At 39.3% G+C, this 7,801-nt stretch overlaps 1 pseudogene; it reads left to right on the top strand.

Annotated features, from left to right (window-relative positions):
- The first annotated feature begins 3,173 nt into the window (after positions 1–3,173).
- Positions 3,174–4,702, top strand: LOC119000577 (4-trimethylaminobutyraldehyde dehydrogenase-like; annotated as a pseudogene).
- The last annotated feature ends 3,099 nt before the right edge of the window (positions 4,703–7,801 follow it).

The raw sequence follows: 7,801 nt of genomic DNA, 5'->3' as shown, positions 1-7,801 counted from the left end.
GAGGAGAGTCTAGAATTGGTGGCTCTGGGAAGAGAACTGAGGGAACAGCCACTAGGATGTATGTGATGAATCATTTCACAAACTGCAGAGGCCATCTCTCTCAGGCAGAGCACTCGTCTCTGAATGGCATAAGCCTGATAGGAAGCAATAATACTCTCTGAAGGAATTACTCTGCCCCACCCTGTGACACTTAAGCCTGACTGATGATTACAGCTTGATTAGATTAACAACTGGTCAGTTTGATGGCTGATTAGTTTAACATCTGAGGTGGAAAATTCAAAGCAGTGAAGACAAAGAAGAAAAAGAAAGAGACACAAAGTGAAAGAAGAGAATTTTCCAGAAGAACTAGGTGAAATGGAAGCAAGCAATTTACCAGATAGAGTTTAGAGTACTGATTATAAGGATACTCAACAGCAAGAAAAAAGAAATAAAAACTATAAAAAAGGACCAGTCAGAAATAAAGAATGCAATATCTGGGACAAATAATACACTGGAAGGAAAAAAGTAGGTTCGATGAAGCAGAGGATAGAATCAGGGTTTTAGATGAGAGGGTAGAAAAATACAATCAGGCAGAGCAGCAAAAAGAAAAAGAAATTGAAAAAAATGAGGATAGCTTAAGAAATATCTTGGACAACATGAAGGATAACAATATTCATGTCATGGGACTACGAGAAGGAGAAGAGAATGAGCAAGGGGTTGAGAACCTATTTGAAGGAATAATAATAGAAAACTTCCCTAATATGGTGAAGGAAAGTGTAACACAGGGCCAGGAAGATCATAGAATGACAAACAAGTTGGACCCAAAGAGGCCTGCACTGAGACATATCATAATTAAAATGGCAAGGCTTAAATACAAGGAGATAATCCTAACAAACATGAAAGAAAAGCAGCGAATTAACCTACAAGCGAGTGCCAATTAGACTCTCATCTGATTACTCATCAGAAACATTTCAGGCCAGAAGGGACTGGTGTGAAACATTCAAGGTGATGAAAAGCCATGACCTACAACCAAGACTATTTTACCAGCACAGCTATCATTTAAAACTGAAAGAGAAATAAGGAGCTTCCCAGCCAAGGAAAAGATAAAGGAGTTTGCTAACACCAAGCCAACACTGCAGCAAATGTTAAAGAGCTTGCTTTAAGAAGAAGAAACAAAAGAAAAAAAGAAAGGGCAAAAAAAAAAACAACACAGAGAAAAACAATCCAACAATAAAATGGTACTACACATGTATCTATTAATAATTACTGTAAATATAAATGGCTTAAATGCTCCAAGCAAAAGACATAGGATAGCTCAATGGATAAGAAAACAAGACCCTATATGTGCTGCCTCCAAGAGACCCACCTCAGATAGAAAGATACACACAGACTAAAAGTAAAGGGTTGGAAAAATATATTTCATGCAAATGGAAAAGGAAAAAAAACACTGGGGTAGCAGTACTTGTATCTGATTAAATAGACTCTAAAAACAAGCTATAGTAAGAGACAAAGGATACTACATAAAGAGAACAATCCAACAAGAGGATATAACCCTAGTAAGCACTTATGCATCCAACATAGGAGCACCAAAATATGTATAGTAAATCTTGATGGACACAAAAGGAAAGATGAACAGAAATACAGTCATAGGTGGTAGTTTTAACACTCCATTGACTTCAATGGATAGATCTTCTAGGTAGAAAATCAAGGAGTCAGCAGCCTTAACAGACACACTAGATCTGATTACTTTAATTCTTATCTTCAGAGCATTTCACCCCAAAGCAGCAGAACATACATACTTTTCAAGTGCACATGTAACACTTTCTAGTATAGACCACATGTTAGGACACAAAACATGTCTCAGTAAATTTAAGAAGATTGAAATCAAATTAAGCATCTTCTCCCACCACAATGCTATGAAACTAGAAATCAATCACAAGAATACTGAAAAATATGCAAAGATATGGAAGCTAAATAACATGTTATTAAACAATGAGTGGGGTAACAAGGAGGTTAAGAAAGAACTCAAAAGATACCTTGAAACAAATGAAAAAGAGGACATAACAATCTGAAATCTATGGGACGCTGGGAAAGCAATCTTAGGAGGGAAATTCACAGCATTACAGGCCTATCTCAGAAAATAAGAAAAAGCTCAAATAAACCATCTAACTTCACACTTGAAGGAACTTGAAAATGAACAACAAGTAAAGCCCAAAGTGAGTAGAATGAAAGAAATAATAAAGATCAGAGCAAAAATAAATGAAATAGGGTAAAAATATTATACAAAAGATCAATGAATTCAAGAGCTGGTTCTTTGAAGAAATAAATAAGGTTGATTAACCTTTAACTAGACTCATCAAGAAAAAAAAGAACCCAAATAAATAAAATCAAAAATTAAAAAGGAGAAATAACAACTGACACCAAAGAAATACAAAGGATTGTAAGAAAATATTGTGAACAATTATATGCCAGCAGACCAGACAATCTGGACAAAATGGATAAATTCCTAGAAACATATAATCTTCCAAAAATTCAATCAGTAAAAATCAGAGAATCTGAATGGACAGATTACATCTAGTGTAATTGAGGCAGTAATAAAATAATTCCCCCAAAACAAAAGCCCTGGACCAGATGTCTTTACAGGTGAATTTTACCCAACATTCTGAGAAGAACTGACACCTCTCCTTCTCAAACTATTTCATAAAATTCAAGAAGAGGAAGTCTCCCAAACTCATTTTATAAATCCAGCATTATCCATAATTCCAAAAACAGAAAAAGACATTACAGAAAAAGGAAATAGTTCATCAATATCCCTGATGAACTTAGATGCTAAAATCCTCAACAAAATATTAGCGAACTGAATACAGTAATGCATCAAAAAGATCATACACCATGATATAGTGGGATTTATTCCTGGAATGCAAGGGTGGCAAAACATTTGTAAATCAATAAATGTGATTCGCCACATAAATAAAATGAAGGATAAAAACTACATATCAATAGATACAGAAAAAGCTTTTGATAAAATCCAGCACCTATTTATGATATAAAAAAGAACCTCTCAGTAAAATGGGAATACAGGGAACATACCTAAACATAATAAAAGCCATGTATGAAAAACTGCCAGCATCATACTCAATGGGAAAAAATTACATGTGTTCCCTTTAAGTTGGGGACCAAGAACCTCTCCCTGCATGTTGCCTCAGGCTGGCCAGGCAGTGCTTCCCTCCCTCTGCTGCATCCTTGAGCACTGCACTGGCACCTCCTTTTGCAGCCACAACTACCCTGGTGGAGGCCATGTGGAGCCTAGGGACTTCTACCGCAGTGAGAAGGCCTCTGAGCTGGCCACCAGCCAAGTGATAGCTACTTTCACATGTTCAGGAGAAAACGTGAATTTGACTGTTAGAGATGCAAAGGCTGCCTTCAAGATATAGAGTAAGAAATCTGGCCTGGACGGTGGCCCAATCCTCTTGGAGGCCACCAGGATCATACGGAGCAGAAGGAAGAAATCGCTGCTGTGGAGATGGTCAACAATATAAAGTCCGCCTTTGAAGCCGCTGGGACATTGACACCTCCTGGCGGTGCCTGGAGTATACCCGGGCCTGGCTGGCTTCATGGCCAGTGAGCATATCTAGCTCCCAGGTGGGTCCTTAGGTTACACCAGATGGGGGCTTCTGGGCATGTGCTTGGGCATAGTGGCCTGGAACTACTTCTTTTAGATCTACTGCTGGAAGTCAGCCCCAGCCTTGGCTTGTGGAAATGCTACTACGACCTTCAGGCCATCCTCTTTCATGCCCGTGTCCATTCTGCTGCTGGTTGAGATCTACACCGAATCTAGGGTGGCCCTCCCCGCAGACCGCTTCAACATAGTGCAAGGAGGGGCCACCACCAGCCAGTTCCTGTGTCAGCATTGCGACGTGGCCAAGGTTTCCTTCATTGGAAGTGTGCCCACCCGCGCAAAAGGTCATGTAGATGTCGGTGAAAGGAATCACGGCCCTCACCTTGGAGCTCAGAGTCAAGTCTCCACTGATCATCTTCTCAGACTGTGACCTGGAGAATGCCGTGAAAAGGGCATTGATAGCCAACTTTCTCATGCAGGGCGAGGTTTGTTGTAACAGCACAAGTGTGTTTGCGCAAAAGCAGATTCTGAGCAAACTCACAAAGCAAGTGGTGAAACAGACCCAAAGGATAAAAACTGGAGACCCCCTTCTGGCAGACACCAGAATGGGCTGGCCCCTTCATCAACTGGGCACACCAGGAGCACGTCTTTGAGTTTGTTAAACTGTCCAATGAGCAGGTGGCTAAAGTGTGGGGAGACCTGTACACACCTGAAGATCCCAGATTAAAGGACGACTATTACACGAGACCCTGTGTGTTGACTAACTGCAGAGACAATGTGAGGTGTGTGAAAGAGGAGCTCTTTAGCCCAGTTATGTCCATTCTGTCATTGGACACTGAAGCTGAAAAGAGCCAACAACACCCTTTTGGACTGGCCAGCGGTGTTTTCACCAGGGACTCCCAGCACACTCACTGAGTGGTGACTGAACTGCAGGCAGGGGTCTGCTAGATCAACAACTACAACGTCAGCCCCGTGGAGCTGCCCTTCAGTGGATATAAGAAGTCAGGGCTTGGCAGAGAGAACAGCCATGTGACCATCGAGTATTATTCACAACTAAAGACTATGTGTGTAGAGATGGGTGATGTGGAGTCTGTTTTTTTTTAAGTGGAGGTGAAGCCTGTGGACACTCCAGCCAAGGACCTGTGAGAGCAGCTCTCAGCCAGAGTGCAGTTGCGAAGAGTATGGGTCCAGCCCAGCGCCTCAGTCATCCCTCTCAACTGAAAGTGTGCAGAAGAGTCGTGATTCCCCGCAATTCAAGTTTCTGAGTTACCCCAAACAGCAGTAACACACTTCTGGGGACAGGCCGGAATTCTGCCTCTTTCCCAGACTCAACTCTCACCTGTGTCCTCTCTCTAGCTTCCTGTAAAGAACTTGCTCCTTTTAGGTGCCTGGTGGGCTCAAGTTGGGTGACCTCAGGTCACTGACATGTTTTCAACTCTGGCCCCTCATCACTTCATTGTGAAGCTGACAGTTGGGACAGAGAGGGGTTCAGACCCTGGATGAGTCCATCTATATGAACATTAACTTTCCAGAGAAAGCATTGTTTCCCCCCGGGCTGCGTCTTTGACCTTTAGCTGGCTCTCCTGTGGCACAGCAGTTTCCTGTTAAATGGACAGGTTATTTCCATGCCAATACACTGTACTGGAATTAAATAAATCACATGTTTAAGAAAAAGACTGGGACCAAGACCAGGACGTCCGCTTTCACCTCTTTTATTTAACACAGCACTGGAAGTCCTAGACACAGCAATCAGATAAGAAAAAGGGAAAAAAGGCATACAGATTAGAAAGGAAGAAGCAAAATTATCTTTATTTGCAGATGACATGATACTGTACATGGAAAACTCCAAAGATACAGATTCCACCAAGAAACTACTAGAACAGATAAATCAATTCAGCAAAGTGGCAGGATACAAAATCAGTATTTGGAAATCAGTTGCATTTTTATATGCCAATAATGAACTAACAGAAAGAAAAATTAAGACAACAACCCCATTCACAATTGCTTCAAGAAGAATAACATACTTAGGAATAAATCTAACCAAGGATGTAAAAGACCTATACTCAAAAATTCTAAGACACTGAAGAAATAAACTGAAGATATAAATAAGTGGAAATACATACCATATCATAGATAGGAAGAATTAACATTATTAAAATGTCCATACTACCCAAAGCAATCTATAGATTTAATACAACTTCTATCAAGATTTCAATGACATATTTCACAAAACTAGAACAAATATTTTAAGAATTTATATGGAAATACAAAGGCCCTACATAGCAACAGTGATCCCAAGAAAGAACAAAGTTTCAGGAATCATGCTACCTGATATTAAATTATACTACAAAGCCATAGTGATCAAAACAGCTTAGTACTGACATAAAAACAGACACATAGATCAATGGAACAGAATAGAAAGCCCAGAAATACACCCACACCTTTATAGTCAATTAATATTTGACACAGGGTGCAAGCACAAACAATGGGCTAAAGATAGTTATTCAATAAATGGTATTGGGGAAATTGGACATATCTGTGTAGAAAAATGAAACTAGACCACACTCTTACACCACACACAAGAATAAATTCAAGATGGATCAAAGACTTAAATGTTAGACCCGAGGCCATAAAAATGTTGTGCTTTCTTCCTAAAAGAAGACATAAGCAGCAAAATGTTGGACATTGCTCATAGAAATTTTTATCAGATATCTCTCCCCAGCAAGGAAAACAAAAGAAAAAATTAAAGAAGTGGGACTTTATCAAACTAAAAATTTTTGCATAGCAAAGAAAATCATCAACAAAATAAAAAGACAACCCACAGAATGTTAGAACATATTCACTGATACATCTGATAAGGGGTTAATATCCAAAATTTGTAAAGTGCTTACAAAACGTAACACCAAAAAAACCCCCCAAACAACTCAATTAAAAAAATGGGCAAAAGGCTTGAATAGACACTTCTCCAAAAAGGATGCACAGATGGCTAATTGACATATGAAAAGGTGCTCACCCAAAGTCACTAATCATCAGAGAAATGCAAATAAAAAGCACAATGAGATAGTACCACACACCTGTCAGAATGGCTATCCCAAATCAAACAACAAGTTCTGGTGAGGGTGTGAAGAAGTGGGAACACTTTTGTACTGTTGGTGGAAATGCAGATTGATGTAGCCACTATGGAAAGCAGTATGGAGATACCTCAAAAAAATTAAAATGGATCTGCCTTTTGACCCAGTGATCCCACTTCTGGCAATATATCAGAAGGAACCCAAAACACTAATTAGAAAGAACATAAGCACCTGTATATTAATTGAAGCATTATTTACAATCACCAAGATATAGAAGCAGCCCAAGTATCTATCAATACATGAGTGGATAAAACAACTATGGGACATTTACACAATAGGATTCTACTTGTACATAAAAAAGAAGAAAAAAATTACCATTTGCAACAGTATTAATGGAGAACACTATGCTAAGTGAAATCAGCCAGTCAGAGAAAGGCAAACACCATATGATTTCACTCCTATCTGGAATCTAATGAACAAATGGAACTAGCATGCAAAACAGAGACAGACTTATAGATGGAGAAACGATGACAGCTAGTGGGGTGGAGGAGGTGAAGTTAGAGGTGGAGGGATTGAACAAAAAGGAAAAAGGACTCATGTACACGAACAACAGTAAGGTGCTTGCTGGGGGTAGGGTGCTATAATGGAACTAAATGGTAATGAAAAATATATAATAAAAATTGTATATTTTTAAAAAGCTATTTGCAGCCCTGGCTGGTGTAGCCCAGTGGATTGAGTGAGGGCTTCAAACCAAAAGGTTGCCAGTTTGATTCTCAGAGCACATGCCTGGGTCATGGGCCAGGTCCCCAGTAGAGGACATGCGAGAGGCAACCACACACTGATGTTTCTCTCCCTCTATTTCTCCTTCCCTTCCCCTCTCTCTAAAAGTAAATAAATAAAATCTTAAAAAAATAAAATAAAGTAAAGCTATTTGCAAATTTTACAAGTGAAAATGGAGACTTACTATTATTTTAAATTACGTTTATTTCAATACCTGTGTGTTTCAATTTTAGTTTTCCTTGAATACTTGTTTCATTTCCTCTGAATGGTCTCTTTCTTTTGCCCAACTTTAAAATTTTGGTTTCAATGCTTTTTTTATTTCTCAATGAATACCACTTCTGTATACAATAAG

The sequence above is a fragment of the Sturnira hondurensis genome, unplaced genomic scaffold (assembly GCF_014824575.4).
Source record: "Sturnira hondurensis isolate 20B ecotype Veracruz unplaced genomic scaffold, ASM1482457v3 Scaffold0015793, whole genome shotgun sequence".
Taxonomy (NCBI): domain Eukaryota; kingdom Metazoa; phylum Chordata; class Mammalia; order Chiroptera; family Phyllostomidae; genus Sturnira; species Sturnira hondurensis.
This window is presented reverse-complemented; position numbering and strand designations above follow the sequence as displayed.